At 51.0% G+C, this 21,816-nt stretch overlaps 2 pseudogenes; one reads left to right on the top strand and one right to left on the bottom strand.

Annotated features, from left to right (window-relative positions):
• Positions 1–5,546: 5,546 nt before the first annotated feature.
• Positions 5,547–6,146, bottom strand: LOC138526562 (cuticle collagen 2-like; annotated as a pseudogene).
• Positions 6,147–6,169: 23 nt separating this feature from the next.
• LOC138526563 (collagen alpha-1(X) chain-like) lies at positions 6,170–16,576 on the top strand (annotated as a pseudogene).
• The last annotated feature ends 5,240 nt before the right edge of the window (positions 16,577–21,816 follow it).

Here is a 21,816-nt window from a genome sequence, read left to right on the forward strand (position 1 = left end):
CTGGTTGGAAACAGATTTCAGTTTAGATGTGACCACTCAGAGGGCGATGGGAGGTTTTCCAACTGAAAATGGCTACCATCCTGGATAACATGCAGCAAAGATGGTCTTTGAAAATGTTCATATATGTTCTACCCTAATATGACATTACATGTTGTTGTACAAACGCCCCACACTCTTTCAAGTCGACATAAAACTGGTGGGACAGGACCCAGCTCTTGTCCAAATCACTACATTTAAGGAGAGGTGGGAAAGGCCTCGGGTTTTAGTGCAGCACAATAATACCCTCAGAATGGCCCCCGTGCCCCTTATAGGCCGAGGGAGAAGCTGATAATGACCTCAAAGTGCCTCAGACGCAGGTGTGCTCTTGTGAAGAATCCACATGCGCAGTCTTGCGCGGAACAAGCTCAGACAACGATACAATGCGAGCCAACCTGCACAGCTGTTGGGTTCAGTCGCCAAGCTGCTGCCAGGGCACTTAAGAAGAAAAGGGGGTGGGGGGTCATGCCTCCCAGTGCCAGCCTCTGCAGCAGGGCTTATGCAATGTGTTACTGTTTCTTCACAGCTCAGCAGGAGCAGCCGTGAAGCGCTGAGCTCCACAGGGACTGCCAGATAACACTAAGAAGGAAGGATGCTTTAGCTGCAAAAAGAACAGTTCTGGAATTGTAAACATAACTTCAAAAAGTAGTGAAACTATAACCAGTGTGACATAAATGTGCTGGAACTCAGCTCCTGACAGTTTCCTGTCACTTGCTCCACTTGCCATCGCGGTCCTTCCCGCCGTTTGGAGTCTTTCCCGGCCCCTTCCCACTCTGCCTGACCTGCCTGACCTGCCTGACCTGGCACTGGCAGCATCTTCCGGCCTTGCCTTGCTGACGCCGGGGTCACCTGACGACAGGTCCTGTTCCGCACTCCACCAGGCGATTAGAATCGGAATGAAAACCCTCTGATCAGGAATCTTGCTGGTATCACCACAAACCCATTTCCCTGCTACCCGGGCGATTGCCAGAGTGAACTTGTGAACTACTGCATCCCCAGTGCTCAACTGTGTAACACAGACCAAGATGTATTCCCAAAGGCGACTTAAAACTGCAACCAGCTACATTGGAGTAATATGCAGAGAGAAAGAAGAAGTCAGGTCTCGCCCGTGGGCACACCCATCCAAGGGCGCGGTCATATCCTGTCCGCTCATGTGCGCGGCCGGTCCATAGTCAGACACCACTGCTTGCTCAGTTATGGCATCTTGATTTCATTTGCTTGCCGGTTGCTACTTCCTTATCTATTTTGCATCTCCTAGTATGGAAGAATGCTTACCTGTTTATTGTTCTTCTCTGACGCCTTGTCCCTCGTCATCACGTACTCCTGATTCTAGTTATTGTCTTTCTCACCCTTTATTTTCTGTTAATTCTTTGTTCCTCTCTTTTAGCCTTTGGAATGTTCGTTCCTCATGTCACAAATCCTACTCTATCCTGGACACCTTCTTACCTTTGCATTTTCAATTTCTATGCCTTACTGAAACAGGGACCTCTCTCCCCCAAGGATACTGCGACTCCTGCTTCTTTGCTTACTTTCTCTACTAGCTGTTCACATTCCCCTCGTATTCCTGGGAAATGGGGCGGTACTGGCATTCTTTTCCATTCATCCTGGTCTCTTGTTCTACCAATCCCCCTTCGTTCCTTTTTCTTCGTTTGAATATCATTTTGCCCAGTTTTCATATCCCCATCCAATTGCTGTTCTTATTCTCTACCATCCCCCAGGTCCTCCTGCTCCTCCTGGTCCTCTTGGTCCTTCTGGTCCTTCTGTGCGCCTGGTCCTCCAGGTCCTCTTGATCCTCTTGGTCATCCTGGTCCTCCTGGTGCTCCTGGTCCTCTTGGTCCTCCTCGTGCTCCTTGTCCTCCTGGTGTTCTTGGTCCTCATGGTCCTCCTAGTCCTCCTGGTCCTCCTTGTCCTCTTGTTCCTCCTGGTCCTCCTAATCCTCCTGGTCCTCCAGGTCCTCTTGATCCTCCTGGTCCTTCTTGTCCTCTTGGTCATCCTGGTCCTCCTGGTGCTCCTGGTCCTCTTGGTCCTCCTCGTGCTCCTGGTCCTCCTGGCACTCTTGGGTCTCCTGGTCCTCCTGTTCCTCTTGGTCCTCCTGGACCTCCTAGCCCTCCTGGTGCTCTTGGTCCTCCTGGTGCTCCTCGTCCTCTTGGTCCTCCTCGACCTCCTAGTCCCCCTGGTTCTCCTGGTCCTCTTGGTCCTCCTGGTGCTCCTGGTCCTCCTGGTCCTCTCGGTCATCCTGGTCCTCATCGTCCTCCTGGTGCTCCTGGTCCCCCTGCTCCTCCTGGTTCTCTTGGTCCTCCTAGTCCTCCTGGTCCTCCTGGTCCTCCTGGTGCTCTTGGTCCTCCTGGTCCTCCTGGTCTTCTTGGTCCTCCTCGTCCTCCTGGTCCTCCGGGTGCCTTTGGTCCTCTTGATCCTCCTGGTCCTCATGGTCCTCTTGGTCCTCCTGGTCCTCCTGGTTCTCCTGGTCCTCCTGGTCCTCTTTGTCCTCCTGGTCCTCCGGGTCCTCCTTGTCCTCCTGGTGCTCCTGGTCCTCCTGGTGCGCCTGGTGCTCCTGGTTCACCTAGTCCTCCTGGTCCTCCTTGTCCTCTTGTTCCTCCTCGTCCTCCTAATCCTCCTGGTCCTCCAGGTCCTCTTGATCCTCCTGGTCCTTCTTGTCCTCTTGGTCATCCTGGTCCTCCTGGTGCTCCTGGTCCTCTTGGTCCTCCTCGTGCTCCTGGTCCTCCTGGCGCTCTTGGGTCTCCTGGTCCTCCTGTTCCTCTTGGTCCTCCTGGACCTCCTAGCCCTCCTGGTGCTCTTGGTCCTCCTGGTGCTCCTCGTCCTCTTGGTCCTCCTCAACCTCCTAGTCCTCCTGGTTCTCCTGGTCCTCTTGGTCCTCCTGGTGCTCCTGGTCCTCCTGGTCCTCTCGGTAGTCCTGGTCCTCATCGTCCTCCTGGTGCTCCTGGTCCCCCTGCTCCTCTTGGTTCTCTTGGTCCTCCTAGTCCTCCTGGTCCTCCTGGTCCTCCTGCTGCTCTTGGTCCTCCTGGTCCTCCTGGTATTCTTGGTCCTCCTCGTCCTCCTGGTCCTCCGGGTGCCTTTGGTCCTCTTGATCCTCCTGGTCCTCATGGTCCTCTTGGTCCTCCTGGTTCTCCTGGTTCTCCTGGTCCTCCTGGTCCTCTTTGTCCTCCTGGTCCTCCAGGTCCTCCTTGTCCTCCTGGTGCTCCTGGTCCTCCTGGTGCGCCTGGTGCTCCTGGTTCACCTAGTCCTCCTGGTCATCTTTGTCCTCCTGGATCCTCCTGGTCCTTCTGGTCCTCCTGGTGCTCCTGGTACTCCTGGTCCTCCTGATGCTCCTGGTACTCCTGGTGCTCCTGGTGCTCCTGGTCATCCTTGTCATCCTGGTCCTCATGGTCCTCCTGGTCGTCCTGGTTCTCCTGGTCGTCCTGGTTCTCTTGGTCCTCCTGGTTCTCCTGGTCCTCTTGATCCTCCTGGTCCTCATGGTCCTCTTGGTCCTCCTGGTCCTCCTGGTTCTCCTGGTCCTCCTGGTCCTCTTTGTCCTCCTGGTCCTCCGGGTCCTCCTTGTCCTCCTGGTGCTCCTGGTCCTCCTGGTGCGCCTGGTGCTCCTGGTTCACCTAGTCCTCCTGGTCCTCCTTGTCCTCTTGTTCCTCCTCGTCCTCCTAATCCTCCTGGTCCTCCAGGTCCTCTTGATCCTCCTGGTCCTTCTTGTCCTCTTGGTCATCCTGGTCCTCCTGGTGCTCCTGGTCCTCTTGGTCCTCCTCGTGCTCCTGGTCCTCCTGGCGCTCTTGGGTCTCCTGGTCCTCCTGTTCCTCTTGGTCCTCCTGGACCTCCTAGCCCTCCTGGTGCTCTTGGTCCTCCTGGTGCTCCTCGTCCTCTTGGTCCTCCTCAACCTCCTAGTCCTCCTGGTTCTCCTGGTCCTCTTGGTCCTCCTGGTGCTCCTGGTCCTCCTGGTCCTCTCGGTAGTCCTGGTCCTCATCGTCCTCCTGGTGCTCCTGGTCCCCCTGCTCCTCTTGGTTCTCTTGGTCCTCCTAGTCCTCCTGGTCCTCCTGGTCCTCCTGCTGCTCTTGGTCCTCCTGGTCCTCCTGGTATTCTTGGTCCTCCTCGTCCTCCTGGTCCTCCGGGTGCCTTTGGTCCTCTTGATCCTCCTGGTCCTCATGGTCCTCTTGGTCCTCCTGGTTCTCCTGGTTCTCCTGGTCCTCCTGGTCCTCTTTGTCCTCCTGGTCCTCCAGGTCCTCCTTGTCCTCCTGGTGCTCCTGGTCCTCCTGGTGCGCCTGGTGCTCCTGGTTCACCTAGTCCTCCTGGTCATCTTTGTCCTCCTGGATCCTCCTGGTCCTTCTGGTCCTCCTGGTGCTCCTGGTACTCCTGGTCCTCCTGATGCTCCTGGTACTCCTGGTGCTCCTGGTGCTCCTGGTCATCCTTGTCATCCTGGTCCTCATGGTCCTCCTGGTCGTCCTGGTTCTCCTGGTCGTCCTGGTTCTCTTGGTCCTCCTGGTTCTCCTGGTCCTCTTGGTCCTCCTGGTGCTCCTGTTCTTCCTGGTCCTCTCGGTCGTCCTGGTCCTCATCGTCCTCCTGGTGCTCCTGGTGCTCCTGGTCCCCCTGCTCCTCCTGGTTCTCTTGGTCCTCCTAGTCCTCCTGGTCCTCCTGGTCCTCCTGGTGCTCTTGGTCCTCGTGGTCCTCCTGGTCTTCTTGGTCCTCCTCGTCCTCCTGGTCCTCCGGGTGCCTTTGGTCCTCTTGATCCTCCTGGTCCTCATGGTCCTCTTGGTCCTCCTGGTGCTCCTGCTTCTCCTGGTCCTCCTGGTGTTCTTGGTCCTCATGGTCCTCCTAGTCCTCCTGGTCCTCCTTGTCCTCTTGTTCCTCCTGGTCCTCCTAATCCTCCTGGACCTCCTTGTCCTCTTGTTCCTCCTGGTCCTCCTAATCCTCCTGGTCCTCCAGGTCCTCTTGATCCTCCTGGTCCTTCTTATCCTCTTGGTCATCCTGGTCCTCCTGGTGCTCCTGGTCCTCTTGGTCCTCCTCGTGCTCCTGGTCCTCCTGGCGCTCTTGGGTCTCCTGGTCCTCCTGTTCCTCTTGGTCCTCCTGGACCTCCTAGCCCTCCTGGCGCTCTTGGTCCTCCTGGTGCTCCTCGTCCTTCTCGACCTCCTAATCCTCCTGGTTCTCCTGGTCCTCTTGGTCCTCCTGGTGCTCCTGGTCCTCCTGGTCCTCTCGGTCGTCCTGGTCCTCATCGTCCTCCTGGTGCTCCTGGTCCCCCTGCTCCTCCTGGTTCTCTTGGTCCTCCTAGTCCTCCTGGTCCTCCTGGTCCTCCTGGTGCTCTTGGTCCTCCTGGTCCTCCTGGTCTTCTTGGTCCTCCTCGTCCTCCTGGTCCTCCGGGTGCCTTTGGTCCTCTTGATCCTCCTGGTCCTCATGGTCCTCTTGGTCCTCCTGGTCCTCCTGGTTCTCCTAGTCCTCCTGGTCCTCTTTGTCCTCCTGGTCCTCCAGGTCCTCCTGGTGCTCCTGGTCCTCCTGGTGCGCCTGGTGCTCCTGGTTCACCTAGTCCCCCTGGTCATCTTTGTCCTCCTGGATCCTCCTGGTCCTTCTGGTCCTCCTGGTGCTCCTGGTCCTCCTGGTCCTCCTGATGCTCCTGGTACTCCTGGTGCTCCTGGTGCTCCTGGTCATCCTGGTCCTCATGGTCCTCATGGTCCTCCTGGTCATCCTGGTTCTCCTGGTCGTCCTGGTTCTCTTGGTCCTCCTGGTTCTCCTGGTCCTCTTGGTCCTCCTGGTGCTCCTGGTCCTCCTGGTCCTCTCGGTCGTCCTGGTCCTCATCGTCCTCCTGGTGCTCCTGGTGCTCCTGGTCCCCCTGCTCCTCCTGGTTCTCTTGGTCCTCCTAGTCCTCCTGGTCCTCCTAGTGCTCTTGGTCCTCCTGGTCCTCCTGGTCTTCTTGGTCCTCCTCGTCCTCCTGGTCCTCCGGGTGCCTTTGGTCCTCTTGATCCTCCTGGTCCTCATGGTCCTCTTGGTCCTCCTGGTCCTCCTGGTGCTCCTGGTTCTCCTGGTCCTCCTGGTCCTCTTTGTCCTCCCGGTCCTCCCGGTCCTCCTTGTCCTCCTGGTTTTCCTGGTCCTCCTGGTGCACCTGGTGCTCCTGGTTCACCTAGTCCTCCTGGTCATCTTTGTCCTCCTGGATCCTCCTGGTCCTTCTGGTCCTCCTGGTGCTCCTGGTACTCCTGGTCCTCCTGGTGCTCCTGGTACTCCTGGTCATCCTGGTGCTCCTGGTCATCCTGGTCCTCATGGTCCTCATGGTCCTCCTGGTCGTCCTGGTTCTCCTGGTCGTCCTGGTTCTCTTGGTCCTCCTGGTTCTCTTGGTCCTCCTGGTCCTCCTGGTCTTCTTGGTCCTCCTCGTCCTCCTGGTCCTCCGGGTGCCTTTGGTCCTCTTGACCTCCTGGTCCTCATGGTCCTCTTGGTCCTCCTGGTCCTCCTGGTGCTCCTGGTTCTCCTGGTCCTCCTGGTCCTCTTTGTTCTCCTGGTCCTCTGGGTCCTCCTTGTCCTCCTAGCGCTCCTGGTCCTCCTGGTGCGCCTGGTGCTCCTGGTTCACCTAGTCCTCCTGGTCATCGTTGTCCTCCTGGATCCTCCTGGTCCTTCTGGTCCTCCTGGTCCTCCTGGTTCTCCTGGTCCTCCTGGTCCTCTTTGTCCTCCTGGTCCTCCAGGTCCTCCTTGTCCTCCTGGTGCTCCTGGTCCTCCTGGTGCGCCTGGTGCTCCTGGTTCACCTAGTCCTCCTGGACATCTTTGTCCTCCTGGATCCTCCTGGTCCTTCTGGTCCTCCTGGTGCTCCTGGTACTCCTGGTCCTCCTGATGCTCCTGGTACTCCTGGTGCTCCTGGTGCTCCTGGTCATCCTGGTCATCCTGGTCCTCATGGTCCTCATGGTCCTCCTGGTCGTCCTGGTTCTCCTGGTCGTCCTGGTTCTCTTGGTCCTCCTGGTTCTCCTGGTCCTCTTGGTCCTCCTGGTGCTCCTGGTCCTCCTGGTCCTCTCGGTCGTCCTGGTCCTCATCGTCCTCCTGGTGCTCCTGGTCCCCCTGCTCCTCCTGGTTCTCTTGGTCCTCCTAGTCTTCCTGGTCCTCCTGGTCCTCCTGGTGCTCTTGGTCCTCCTGGTCTTCTTGGTCCTCCTCGTCCTCCTGGTCCTCCGGGTGCCTTTGGTCCTCTTGATCCTCCTGGTCCTCTTGGTCCTCCTGGTCCTCCTGGTGCTCCTGGTTCTCCTGGTCCTCCTGGTCCTCTTTGTCCTCCCGGTCCTCCGGGTCCTCCTTGTCCTCCTGGTTCTCCTGGTCCTCCTGGTGCGCCTGGTGCTCCTGGTTCACCTAGTCCTCCTGGTCATCTTTGTCCTCCTGGATCCTCCTGGTCCTTCTGGTCCTCCTGGTGCTCCTGGTACTCCTGGTCCTCCTGGTGCTCCTGGTACTCCTGGTCATCCTGGTGCTCCTGGTCATCCTGGTCCTCATGGTCCTCATGATCCTCCTGGTCGTCCTGGTTCTCCTGGTCGTCCTGGTTCTCTTGGTCCTCCTGGTTCTCTTGGTCCTCCTGGTCCTCCTGGTCTTCTTGGTCCTCCTCGCCCTCCTGGTCCTCCGGGTGCCTTTGGTCCTCTTGACCTCCTGGTCCTCATGGTCGTCTTGGTCCTTCTGGTCCTCCTGGTGCTCCTGGTTCTCCTGGTCCTCCTGGTCCTCTTTGTTCTCCTGGTCCTCCGGGTCCTCCTTGTCCTCCTAGTGCTCCTGGTCCTCCTGGTGCGCCTGGTGCTCCTGGTTCACCTAGTCCTCCTGGTCATCTTTGTCCTCCTGGATCCTCCTGGTCCTTCTGGTCCTCCTGGTGCTCCTGGTACTCCTGGTCCTCCTGATGCTCCTGGTACTCCTGGTGCTCCTGGTGCTCCTGGTCCTCCTGGTCATCCTGGTCATCCTGGTCCTCATGGTCCTCATGGTCCTCCTTGTCCTCCTGGTTCTCCTGGTCCTCCTGGTGCGCCTGGTGCTCCTGGTTCACCTAGTCCTCCTGGTCATCTTTGTCCTCCTGGATCCTCCTGGTATTCCTGGTCATCCTGGTGCTCCTGGTCATCCTGGTCATCCTGGTCCTCCTGGTCCTCTTGGTCCTCCTGGTCCTCCTGGTCCTCCTTGTGCTCTTGGGGCTTACATTTTATTTCGACAGAAAAATGTCATGAAAGCAACATTCACTGCATTACATTGAAACAATACACATGAAGCAGTACAAATATTGACGTTACAAACTAGATAACATGATGCTGTAAAACAGTCTCATAAGTTATATAACACAACATGATTGCCAGTGCACCAGTATCTTTTACCACCCGTCCCAGCAACCAGCGCTCAAATTATGAAAGTTGCGCATTAAATCCGATTTAGGGAAAATACGCCAATTCAGAATATGTGTTTACTAACAAAAATGTCAGAAACGCTGGTTTCGAAATTGTTGGTACTTAACACCAGGCTCAGAACTGGGACCTGAGGGCCCGATTCTTATCTTGGCACAGTCCGCGTGCTAAACACCATGCTTCAGTGCGCATTTTGGAGACGCCCGGGCACCACACTGATTGTGAAGTGGGCCTGGGCGTCATCGCAGTGCACGGCAGAGCACTGCCTGCAATATGGCTGTTTCCATAGGGAACGGGCGGATTGCAACATCTCGGCAATACATTCCTGAAATAGCGAGGTCATCGAAATGTTACAAAAGTGCTGCCTAGAACACGGTGGCACCCGCTTATACAAGCAGGCTGTTAAAAGGAGAGGTCGAGCGCAGCCAGCAGTACGCTCCGATACCACTGCGAGAAGAGCAGACTCGCCTCCAAACCTATAATCACCGGCAGAAATACATGTTGATTACCGAGGAGTTGCCACATGGCAATTATGTATTTCTGTGCAAAGATGAGAGCACTTGCACCATTCATGCCACCCTCTTGACCCCATACAAATGACGCAACTGCGTTCTCTTCACACAACCTCTGCTGAAGTATAGAGCTTGTTATATCCGGAAGGCAGATTTAAAAAGAAAAACACAATATATAAAGGCATACCCACCACTGAGGTAATCCTTCATAACAGCGCCAACAAAGTAGTGCCGTACCTGGGTGCCACTTTTTTCCATTTGCTTAAGTGGAGGAGTGCCACAGGAATCGGCATGTAAAATGCCTGATACTGGAAGTGCCGGTTGCTAGGTTGATTTATCACCCTTCCTAGCAACCGCCACATATATTCCGAAAAGTTGCGCATTCATTCAGACTTCAGAACAATGCGCCACCTTCAGAATATGTTTTAAGTACCGAAAATGTCGGAAATGCTGTACACAACACTTTCGGCACTTAGCCCCATATGCTGTACACAACACTTTCGGCACTTAGCCCCATATTGAAAATCGGGCCCTCAGTCTCCAAACCCATGCAGGGTATTCAGAAGTGGCACACACTGCAAGCACATCACTGGAGATAAGAGCGACTATTCTGGCATCGTCCCTCGTCCGGCAACGTCGAGCCCAAAAGAATGGTTTGAAATATCGTTGTCTGGCCTGGGACTTTCGGTTCTCTCCTTTCTCATCTTCGCCCACTTTCTTCTCCTTTTATACTTCTTGGCGATTTTAATCTCCATATTTCTGCCATCAATGCTTCTTTGCCTTTGCTTCTTTTTCTTACTTCATGCCATCTTGCTCAGGTTTCTACCCCTCCTTCTCATAGTTCCGGCTCATCCCTTGACTTCATTTTGACTTCTTCTTTTCCTGATAGCGATGTGGTTGCACGGACTACTCTATCCATCATTCTGTACTTTCATTTCATCCTCTTGTACCTGACTCTCCTTCCCATTCTCCACCTCCTATTTCTCTTTCACGTCATGTTCTTTGTTCTTTTAATTCTGCACTTCCTCCTCTTAGTCAATTCTCATCTCTTTTAGCTGGCTCTGCTTCGACTCATTTTAATTCAACTCTATGGTCCACACTTGGCCAACTTCACCCCTCAAATCCATGTTCTCCTTCTAAAAAGCCCTGCCAACCTTGCCTTTCACCTGCACCTCTTTCACTGGCCTGAACGCCGTGCGACGAACTCCTCTGCCTCTGAAGACTTACTGACTTGATCTTCTTGCCACTCATCCTATGATTCTTCTCTCTTCTCTGCTAAGAAACAGTATTCATCTTCTGCCGCTCTATCTCGTTCTCGTCATTCTTGATGCTTCGTTCAGTTACTAACTTCTATTCTTTCTCCTCGTCCCAGACCCTTCTCTCCCTTCTTCTTGTTCAGCTAAAGATTTCACCGACTTTTTCACCTCTAAAGTGACTTCTATTCGATCATCCTCTCCTTCTACCTCCCCTTCTTCTTATATTTCTTCTTCTTTTTCTGTCACTTCTACTTTTTTCTCTCTTCGTTCTGATTCTGGGGTTTCTCCTTGTTTATGGGGGGTGCACCCTCTGGCATCCCCATTGGATCCTAACATTTGTGCTTTGATTCCTTCTATCTATCAGTCCTTGATCCCTTCTTTTACTACTTTCATTAATTGTTCATTGGAATCTGCTTGCTTCCATCTTCTCATCATTCCTATTCTTAAGAAACCTTCTTTGGATGTCACTCTTCCAGCTAATGCCCATCCTTTCTCCTCACTTCCTTTTGTATCTGAGCTTCTTGAGCGAGTTTTTTATACTGAAGTTAGTTTCTTCCTTTCTTCTCCCTCACTTTCTTCTGTCTCCTTTGCGATCTGGTTTCCGTCCAGCTCACTGCTACGAATCTGCCTTGTTACGTTTTCCTAACTCGCTGCTTTTTGTTCGGCATAGAAGCGATCCTCTATTCTTCTTGATCTTTCCGCTCCTCTCGACACTGTTCATCCTTCAGCTGTGGTTTTTCTGGGTCTGCGCTTAGATGGTCTCATTCCTCTCTCCATGACAGCACATGTTCTGCTTCTTGGGCCGGTCAGCTTTCTTGTTTTATCCACTTCTTTATGGTGTACCTCAAGGTTCTGTCCGAGGTCATCTCCTTTTCTCTTTTTATAGCATTCCTTTGTCTGATCTTAGTTCCTCATTTAATCTTTCTTGTCACTTGTATGCTAACGATCCACACATTTTCTTTTCTTTTTCTACATTTTCTTCTTCACGTCACATCACGGTTTCTTCTCGTTTGCTCGCAGTTACGTTTTGGGTGGCTTCACGATTCCTTCATCTTAATCCCTCCAATACGGAGGTTCTTTTCTTCCATTCCTCTTCCCCTTCTTTTGTCTCCCCTCCTTCTGGTCTCCTTTTTGTCCCCCCTCTTTTCTCTCTTTTTCTTGTGCTGGAAACCTTGCTGTCCTTTTTGATTCTTCTCTCCCATTTCTTCGCATATTACTAACACTGCTCGTTCTGCTGGTTTTATCTTTGTAATCTTTGGCGTGCTCGTCCTTTTCTTTCATTGCAGGCTACTAAACTTATGACCTGTCCAACTGTCTGGTCTCGTCTAAATGACTGTTCAGTTTTTCTATTAATTCTTCCCAAGTCTCAACTCACTCTTTTAAGTTCTGTTTTTAATTCTGCTAGTTGTCTGCTTTTGCAGCTTTCTTTTCAATCTTCTGTTTCTCCATCTCTTTGTTCTCCTTCCTTATTTGCCTTTGATCTCTACCTTAGCTTTAATTTTCTTTGCTTTGTCTAGAAAGCTCCTTGTGGCCTTGCTCCTCCTTATCTTTGTTCGGTTGTCTCTTTTTATTCTCCTCCTTGTTCTCTTCTTCTCAATCCCTTTTTCTTTTTTCTGTTCCTAAACCACCCTGTGCTGCCTCTCGAAGTCATTCTTTTTCACTCCTTGCACCCAGGCTCTGGAATGCTCTCCCGCTTCCTGTCCGGGCCTCTTCAACGCGCCACACTTTCCATTCTGAACTAGAAACACACCTTCTCCTTTCTTTTGCCTCCTCTTAGATCTGGCTGTTCATTTAGTTATCATGTTGCCTTTTTTTTGTACCGCTGTAACTCATTTTGTAAAGTGCTTTGGCAAGAGCACTCAATAAGTTAAATAAATAGAAAGTAGAATACTTAAACCCATTGCGACCAATTTCATCATAAAAATGTTCCCAACGGGTCACTGTTGCCGAATGGCGGCAGGTGGTAAATGAGCGCGTGCCCTTTCTGCACAGGAAGGAGCAGGGGCCAGGAATGTCATTTAGGGGTCGCTAGAAGTAGCAACTGCGACCTCAGAGGTCTCCCTTGCGACCTCTGTGATCTCCCTTGTGACCTGTAAAAAAAATAAAACGAAAACCCTTTTTTTTTTTTGTAATGTAAACTCCTGGGCTGTGGCCAGCAACATGTGGCTCTTTAACTTAATTCTGGAGTAGCTGGATTCTTCTACAGACCCCTTAAAATACATTCAAATAAGAACAGGGGGGCCACAAGTCTAACACTTTCAGCACTGACCCTAAATAAGAAAGAATAGGAAGGAATACCAAATAATGTGTCTTTCTGGAATTCTATACAATAACTGCTAGACTAATTGAAAGTTTATTTCAGGCACACTTCAGGGGGTGAGTTACTGATATAGTCTGTTCTTAAACGCCTCAACTCAGCCTTTCATCCTTCTGAGGTCGATGAATGAGTACCAACACAGGTTGGGTGATATTGGGTGTATATTGTATATACATAAAGCGCTTAAGCGTAAGTGCTATATAATAACACATCATTATCTTTTGGTCATGGACGTCTGCTTGCATTCACAGTAATTTGGTAATATGGGCCTATACACACTGATCTTAACAATACATATGGCGATCCATTCTTGTATGAAATGTACATCACATTATAGTGATATCATAACCATATTTTTCGTAGTGTACAATGCTATGTGATGCCACTTCCTGTTTTGTCAACGGGTGAAAGGTCGTATTCAATCGCTTCCCGTGATATCACTTTGGGGTGAGGTCAAATGACATCACTTCCTGTGATGTCATCAGGGGTCAAGGGTTGTGTGATGCCACTTCCGCTACCCCTGGCATTTTGGTGAAATGACGTTGCTGGCAGGGGCCAGGTAGTGGGTCACCGGGGACACAGATAAGGTGGGGAGCCAGGTGCAGTGGTGTGGGTGTGGGGTCAGAGCTAGGGATGTGGGGGGCGGGGGTGGCAAGGGGGAATGGGAGAGGTAGTAAGGCGAGCGGGCCAGGAGACCAGGGGTTGTGGGGAACGTCCCTTGGGTGGGGCTACGAGGGGAGGGAATGTCAGGGAAGTACCCTGCATTGGAGGAGAACCAGGAGGGGTGCAGAGAGAAATGTTGTTTTCCTGGAGTGAAGGAGTTGAATCCAGGAAAACGAGCTTCGGACAATTCGGCCATTGGGAAAACATCACAGATCCCTCCCACCTGTCATCTGCACTGTCAAACTATATCTAGTGCTGTTGTGCTATCTGCAGCCTCCAACTATATCTAGTGCTGTTGTGCGAGCTGCAGCCTCCAACCATATCTAGTGCTGATGTGCGATACGCAGACTCCAGCTATATCTAGTGCTGTTGTGCGAGCTGCAGCCTCCAACCATATCTAGTGCTGCTGTGCGATCCGCAAACTCCAACTATATCTAGTGCTGTTGTGCGAGCTGCAGCCTCCAACCATATCTAGTGCTTTTGTGAGATATGCAGCCTCCAACTATATCTAGTGCTGTCATGCAATATACAGCCTCCAACTATATCTAGTTCTGCAGTGACATATGCACACTCCAACTATATCTAGTGCTGCTGTGTGATCTGCACCCTCTAACTAAATGTAGAGCTGTTGCGTGATTTGCACCCTCTAACTAAATGTAGCGCTGTTGTGTGATTTGCACCCTGTAACTGAATGTAGCGCTGTTGCGTGATCTGCACCCTCTAACTGAATGTAACGCTGTAACGTGATCTGCACTCTATAACTATATCTAGCATTGTTGCTTGATCTGCACCCTCTAACTGGAAAATATGGAAGAGACTTGGGCCTTCTGTTATTTCATCATTATGTTATGGCGGTCAATTTATCACACCTGTTGGAGTGGAGGGGGGACTTTAAGGGGACCATTGAGTGAATTTTGAGCAATCGTTCTGTGCATATTGTGAGAAACCGGAGGGTATCCTCACACCTACTTCCCTTGGATCCTCTTCTCAGGTGGCCCTCAGGGAAAGGCATCGATTTTGGATCCTGGCCCTGGGGGTGGAGAAGCGAGGAAGGATCACTAGGTAGAGGATCTTTCGGGATTGGGGACAAGATGTTCTCAGGTGAGACATTCCGAGCGGCTCCACCGAACGAAGCAGACGCCTCCACTGAAGACGCAGAACAGAGTTACCAGCCAGCCTGTGACAGACCCCCTCCAGCACACATTTTGTGCATAGAGGAGGAACTTGTCCCCGTTTCAGACAACTCTGAAACTTTCGGATTGATCCCCCTTTTTCGAATCACGGTCCTGATGAAGATGGCCCTAATTATGAGTGCCATTGAAACCGGTCGACCCCACAGGTCATGAGGGCTCTCATGACCTACACCAAATATCTTCACGGAAAGGAATAAGATATTGCGAGAGTGTGCAATTTTTATAAGAGCCTTCCCTCACATTTTGGCCCCTTGGCCATTTTTAATTTGTGCATTTCCAATCGTTGAACCTCAAGTATTCCTGACTCCCTGTGACCCACGGGAACCATTAAAATAACAACACAGGAAAACAGAATATGAACAGTTGACCTTTTCCAGGTCGGATTACCACCACAAAGCTACAGAATCTAATCTTCAGTTCTGGACAGCTATGTACCAACCCCATTGGATTTTCCACTCTTTTGTCACCCCTTGCACTTGAGTTTTTTGCTTCAGATACTCTGAGTAATTAAATACATTTTCCTACAAAACCGTTGTTTTTGTGCTACCACGATATTCAGCATTTCCCTTTCATGGAGAAACCTTTATCCCAGAGGCAGTTATGGGACATTGCTAGCCCTGTGCCACTGACCAAGAACACGTCAGGAAATATTCTCCAACCAGAAGAACCAGAAAGAGGGTGAAGAAGAGAGGGTGTAAAGGTGATGCAGGCGAGACATGGTATCCCCTTTCCCTATTGAAGACCAACCTAACCCTCCCCCTGCCTTTATAGGCTGCTGTAAAACCTCTCCCCTCTTTTTCCCATCTTTTACCTCTGACAGTACTGGGATGAGAAAGAGGCGACTAGGAAGGATGAAAACGAACACCTAATTTCACCTCTCTAGTACTGGGACAAAGAAGATGCCTGTAGAACGGTTTAAGGGTCAGGCATGTCGTTTTAATTATGGTCAGGCAAGCCCAATTGAAAATCCAAACCTGCAACCTGTCAAGGGGTTGCAGGTGTATAGAGGGAGACCGAAAGTGCAGCAGAGGGGGAACCAGGGACTGTGACAGAGACCAGCAGGTGGCCTGTTTCATGAGGAGGCAGCCGTGGTGGGACCTGAGAGGAAGCCAGGATGCCGGCCGAGATCCCAGAGGAGCTGTAGAGCCCAGGACAAGGTGGGCTGTGAAGTTACCACAGGTGTGGGAGCCTCTGTGTTGGAGAGAAAGCAGCTGGAGCTGCGAGCATGAAATGAAGAAGAAAGAACACAGTCCGCATCCGAGCCAAAGCAGCAAAGTCACTGGCATCTGAAGGACGGCATCCGAAATGCGAGCAGGGCTCACGAAGCCGGCCCGCTGACCTACAAGACAGAGGAGGAGAAGCGGGGCCACCCGAGAGGAGCGCCAGGACCGGTGAGTGTCAGGAAAGTCACCCAGCACTGGGGCACTCAGAGATGGCAACGCTTTGGAAATTAAGTGCTGTATGCAGTTATTGAATACCGTACTAAATGGAACTTTGAAAACAAGAGTGCAAATGTCAAAGAATCCCACAGAAAGGTGGGGCATGAAAAAGACCACCATAAAGTGAACTTTATAAATGGATACAATACGGCAAGGCCAAAGGCTAGCAAGAAGTGTGTAATACGTGGTGACAAAGCCAAGAGGCTATCCAGGAGAAACCAGGAAACTGCAAAACTGCGCACAGAGCCAAGAGGACGATAAAGAGAAACCAAGTGTTTGTTAATCTGTGCGCAGGGAAAAGGGCAGAAGAACCAGTGTGGGCTGGAGAGCCTGGGGTTCCTGTTTGCGTGACCTGTGATGGGTGGACCGTGTGGTCTGACATCTGTGCCTAGACTAATGAGCCTTAAATGGTGAAGGTCAAAAGACACCGTAAAATATACCATGGAGCACTGCGGGTGAACTGGTAAAGCGAACCAGAAGGAGGGTCAAGTTGACCTGATTTTGTGTTGAACATTGAAAGATTGAAGCCAGTTTAAGCGCTACACTGAAATCTTGGGGGAGGGAACCCTGAGATTTGAGGAACTGAAAATACTGTCTTGTGGACGCAGCCTCAGGACCCCTTTCTGTGTGAACTGTGTTCATTGAACTTGGGGAAGGGAACCTCAAGGATTGTGAATTAGCTCCTGCTTCTTCGCTCCCCTAATTAGCTCCTGCTTCTTCCCCCTTTGTGTCGCTGCAGGAGACGTTTGATCCAGTTCAGCCACTCTGAACTTCCGGATTTGGTCCGTACATGGATTCACAGTCCTGACGAAGATGGCTGCATCCACACTAGCCATTGAAACCGGTCGACCCCAGAGGTCATGAGAGCTCTCATGACCCAACACAAATGTCCCCAACAAGAGGAAATGGATATTACTCCACACAATTGCTCTTACGCGCACTTATGGTGAAAGTGTGTACACTTTTATAAGAGCCATTTTTACACCTCCAGGCCTCCCGGTCTTTTTAGTTTTACCTGTTTCCAGGCTTTTCCAATTATCGAACTGTTAGATGCTCCTTCTTAGGCGACCTATGGGCAAGAATAAATTACTGAACACAGAAGAAGGAAGACACACAGTTGACCTGCTCTCAGGTCTTTCCAATTACACCCAGCCAGCCACAGAATATATTACAAAGTTCTGGACGTTGCTGTTAAAAAAAACGAAATTGGATCTGCCCACAGTATCGAAGACTGTCTACAAGATTGAAGACTCAATAAAAATCGTAGCTTTTCGTGCGTTGAGTGGTCCTTCAAATTGAATACTTTGATCACCAGTAGAATAGTCCAGGGGCAGCCATCCTTTCTATTCTCTGCTAGACAGGCGCCACCACACACGTCACCTAGGGACAGGCACTCCAGTTTAGGACAGGGTGTTTTTTCTTAGAGACAGGCACGCCGAGTTGGGTGTTCATCCCCGGCCCAACCTTCCCTCTCCCTTCTTCACCCTCCACCCTCCACTCTGCTCCGAGTGGTCCAAAAACGTGTTCTTTCATCTACATTACATTTGAGTCACTTTTGTCCTACAAAACCGCTGTCTCTAGAAGCAACACCTGGAGGAGCCCCCAAGTCCTTTTTGGGGTATCGGTCAAAAATACCGACTTGAAAATGCTGAATGCGCAGTTACTGTGCATTCAGCATTTTCAAAATTTCAGACTCCCATTGCAGCGACCAGGCGGACCAGGGGTTGCAGGGGTTTCCCCCGCTTCCATTAGATGGAGAGGTTGCAACACGAAATAACATTTGTTTTTTAAAAAGAACCCTGCAGCGCCAGCTCCGTCCCACGTAAGTGGGAGGAACTGACGCTGCAGGGACAGATAGGTGTAGGCGGCACGCACAGAAGTGTGCTGACGAAAGGTAAGTAGGGAGGGGAGGTGGGTTACGGATGCGGGCCTAAGTGATCTATGTGAACACTGCGCCGCGCCCTAAATGTAAGTCGTCATTTTGAAAGTCGACATTACGGCGCAGTGATGACATAGATGCCTTTTTGGCCGGGCTGCATATGGCAGGTACAGTCCAACACTCAGCAGCATGGGGTGGGGTGTCCCTTTATGCATGATGGCTGGTCTGCATAAGCCAGGTGCAGTCCGGCATCGATGGCAGCGTGGGGGGGCCCAACTCAACGCTCCATCCAAGCTGTATATGCCATATGCAGGCCGTGGAGTCTTGGTGGCCCGGCTTGGCAGGGGTGGGCCTTAAAGCATTACAAGGGGCTCCCCTTCCTGAGCGTGGAGCGCCAGGCAATTCAGATGCAGCATGGGTGGGGCGGAAGTTAATATTGGGCACTCCCAAATGGTGTGCCGGGAGTTTTCAGTGACGTTGGTGCTCCCTTCCCTGTCAGCAGAGCACCACACTTTAAGCCTAGCAGCAGCAGTGATCTTTTTTTTTCTTGGAGTGGAGTGCCATCTCGGTCCTCCTTTGTGAGGGTCGGGCTTCACAGAATAACGGCACTCCATTCCCGCCTTTCTTAACATTTTCTTGTCTCCACGCGGCACCACGCACCGGCGTTCCTTTACTCTTTTGTTTCTTGTTTGTTTCCCTTTCTGTATTTTTTCCCATTTCCTCCCACAGGGAGTTACACTATTACTCCCTTCTTCACACTACTTCTATCTCCAACTACTAAAGCACCCTCGTTTCACTCAGTACCATCCACTTCAGTCACTCCTTACACTAATATTTCTTATCACACTGGCCACACAAACATGCACACTCAAACAACAGTACCACTTTCACTCTCTAACCAAAACCTCACCTTGTCCAGAATTCGTCTCAAAACTCTGCTGCTCCTTCCTCCCTCTTGCTGGTCTCTGGATCATCCTCCATCTCCACCTCTGACCTCACCCGAATTAGCACACTTCCTACTTCCTGTTGCTCCCTTTTATGCTATCTTCTCTCCTGACATTGGTCTGCTCCCCTTGGCCAATCTGGCTCTTTCTTCACCACCCAGGGCATATTAGAAATGTTGAAGTTCATATATAATGGGCTAAGTCCTGTCCAACTCTTCCACGCGGGTCTATCACAGAAGAACAATGCTGGCTCAGGTAGGCAATTGTTCAAGTCTGGTCTCCCTTTGTTAAGTATGATATGATATGATATGATAAGGCATTTATAATGCGCCTATACACAAGTGTTTCAAAGCACGAAACAGTGGGTGGGGGATTCCAGGAGCTCCCCCTTTTGTCCCTGGTGGTCTAGGGTTTCTCTGAATTCTGGCGTGAGCTTGCAGGTGTCCATGACCGCTCTCTTTGGTCCTTCTGCTGTTGGTTTGTTGATGCAGCTTCTCTTCACAGTTCCTTCTATTCTTGTTGGCCTTGACTAATGTTGTGGTGCAAGACCACCTGGGTGTGGCGGCCTCTCTTCCTCCTTCCGGGCTTCTCGTTCTGTGCTGCGGATCCCTGCTGAGTGATGGTGGTTGGGCATCAGGCTTCTTACAGGTATGCAGGGTGCAGGGCACTGGATGTAGTTTCACGCTGTGGTGGTTTTTGGTTTCCTGTTCTAATGTTGTTAGGGAGAATTCTCCAGAATGGCTAATTTCCCTTACCTACTGAGTCCCTCAGCAGCTTTGCTGGAGGATTTCTAGGAGTTATTTTCTTCACCTGGTAAGAGTGTGAGCCTTTTTTCCCACTGTTACATGTGTTTAGCTGTGTGTGTTTTAACATTCTTGTGTTCATAGACTGTGGAGCCTCACCTACTCCATAGGCATCATCTTTTTACTGTGTGTCACACAGCACCTTCAGTGCAGTGACACAGGGTTGTCTTTTTAGACTTCCCAACTCAGACTCCATTTTCTGGGACTGACTACTGTCTCCTAGAACATGTAAAGTTGCCATTGACTTTATTAGTCTTTTTAAACTCACAGACCCAGTACAAACTATCTTACATAGAGTTCTGGAAAGGGTTAATCCTTATCCCTTTTTGTCTGTTCGCATGGAACATTGTTCGTTCCCTTTTCATTAAGATTTGGCTGGTAGCAGTGGTAACTACCCTATTTTTCCTACAGCGGTTATTCTAAATAGCCTTGGTATTGATTTAGGCTATCTTGGTAGCCTCGAACTTTAACCCGCGGACCATATACGTTAATATACGGTTCCGGCTGGGTTTATTCACCATTTCTTTTTGTAAACGTATTTCTCGTGTTTTACTCTGCGTGCCAAACCAGGTTTGGTTCCTTTGTTCGCCGACCTTTGGCAGGCTTCTGCACAGAAGCCCCCCTTAGGTGCCTGAATGTCTGAGGGGGACAGGATGTGAGGGAGGGGTTTGAGACTCCCTGCACAGGGTCTCCTTGGAGACCAATGTCACACTCTAGCATGATTGGCTGAGGTGACTGTCCAGGCAGGACAGCCACCCTGCTGTGTGCTTGACAACCAGGCTGGGTGAATGGGGGAAAACTGAAAAAAAAGCAGGTCTCTGGGGCTAGGAAGTCAGAGTTGCCACTGGAACGAGAGAACCCGAAGAGAAGCTGACAGAAGAGGACCTCTACCAAGACTGAACCTCCGGGTGAAGCCCTGCTGCGGGTCCGAATCTCCAAAGTTCGACGACAGGGAAGATCTGCAAGGAATCTTCTCCCCTTGTGCTGGTGGGGCCAAACAGTTCACCAAACTGCTCTCCAGGCCTCCCTCCTCTGGTCGAATTTGCTGTACAGAGCTACAGTGAACCGGATAGGCAGGACGAACGGACCCTGCTTGCGTTTTAAGGAGTGCACCTCTTATTCGCCGCTTTGCTCTGCTGCTGGTTTCTTCCCTGGGCAGTGCAGGTCCCTCCAGTCTTCCTCCTTATTGTCAGTCCAACAGTCGCTTCAGGAACCGTGAGCCTGCAGGAACTACCAGGAAAGTCTGCCGCAGCTACAGCATTCTTCAGCTCTAAAGGGACTGTGCTAACCCGGTTGTTCGTTTCGTCCACCCGCGGTGAAAGTGTGTGAAATCTTTCACCAATCCGAGGGCTTGTCCTTCTCTATTCTTTAAAGTAACTTTTCGTCCAACCAACTTCGTTCTGAACTCTTGGCAAAGACTTAACTGCGAACTACCCTGAACTGTGTGATCCTCTGCAAAGACTTTGGTCCATTGACTTTGGCCCTGGCCTCTTGATTTGATTTCCTCACTGTAGTTCTTTTTCTAGAATGCCCTGTTTACTTACTTGTTGGTGCTGCTCAACTTCTGTCTAAATTTGTCTTTCCCTCCCTTTTAAATTACTGGAGTGCCATTTTGCTCACACTTCATTTTGAGCCTAACTTGTCCATAATCTATTGGGTGTAGTGTAGTGTATTAGTAATGTGATTTATCAACTGCTTGATAATAGTGAAATGTTTAATAACTGACGTGTAAATAAATGTATATTCTTTTACTCATAAACCTTGAGTCAGTGTTTGTTTGAACCATAGTAATTGCTGTCCTTTGTGTAACTATTGATACTGCTCACTTACTCTTGAGATAAGCCTGGCTGCTCAGCCATCGCTACCACTTTTACTGTGTAGTACAGGCTTGTACCAAAGGTGAATTTGTACTGTCACTTGTCTTAATTGTATGTAGTATTCCCAAAGGGTACTGCATATAATTCTGCCTAACAGATAATGCGCTTAAAAGAAATGCAAAAGCACTGGCAAGGATCTTGTAATGAAGGCATGGCTCGAGTCAAAGGTGGACTGCACCGAGACATGTTGGCGGGGGGATTGGTGCGCTCTCAACTCCCCTTATTCACTTTAGGGTTTGAACTGGGTCTGTGTTTCCTGTGATAGGCCTCCCCCTCACCCCCATCGAGAGGGGCTTCTGCCTCCCTTTACAGGAACGGGTTACTGGCCTTGTCACCAAAGACGTTGCTATGTTCGCTGTGCCACTATATGCCAGCCTTGCCCCAAAATATGTGTCTTGTGCTCGGGGTACACTTTGTGGCAGTATTCCCATGATAAATCTTTACTGGCAACTACATGACACTCCTATGCCCTTGCACATGCATGCACATAAACAGATCACTCACACACACATTCAAACGTGCACTCATGCACAGACCAATACAATCCCTTGCTTGCATGTATACCTACACATACAC

The sequence above is a fragment of the Ambystoma mexicanum genome, chromosome 7p (genome assembly GCF_040938575.1).
Source record: "Ambystoma mexicanum isolate Mex_15411 chromosome 7p, UKY_AmexF1_1, whole genome shotgun sequence".
Classification (NCBI taxonomy): domain Eukaryota; kingdom Metazoa; phylum Chordata; class Amphibia; order Caudata; family Ambystomatidae; genus Ambystoma; species Ambystoma mexicanum.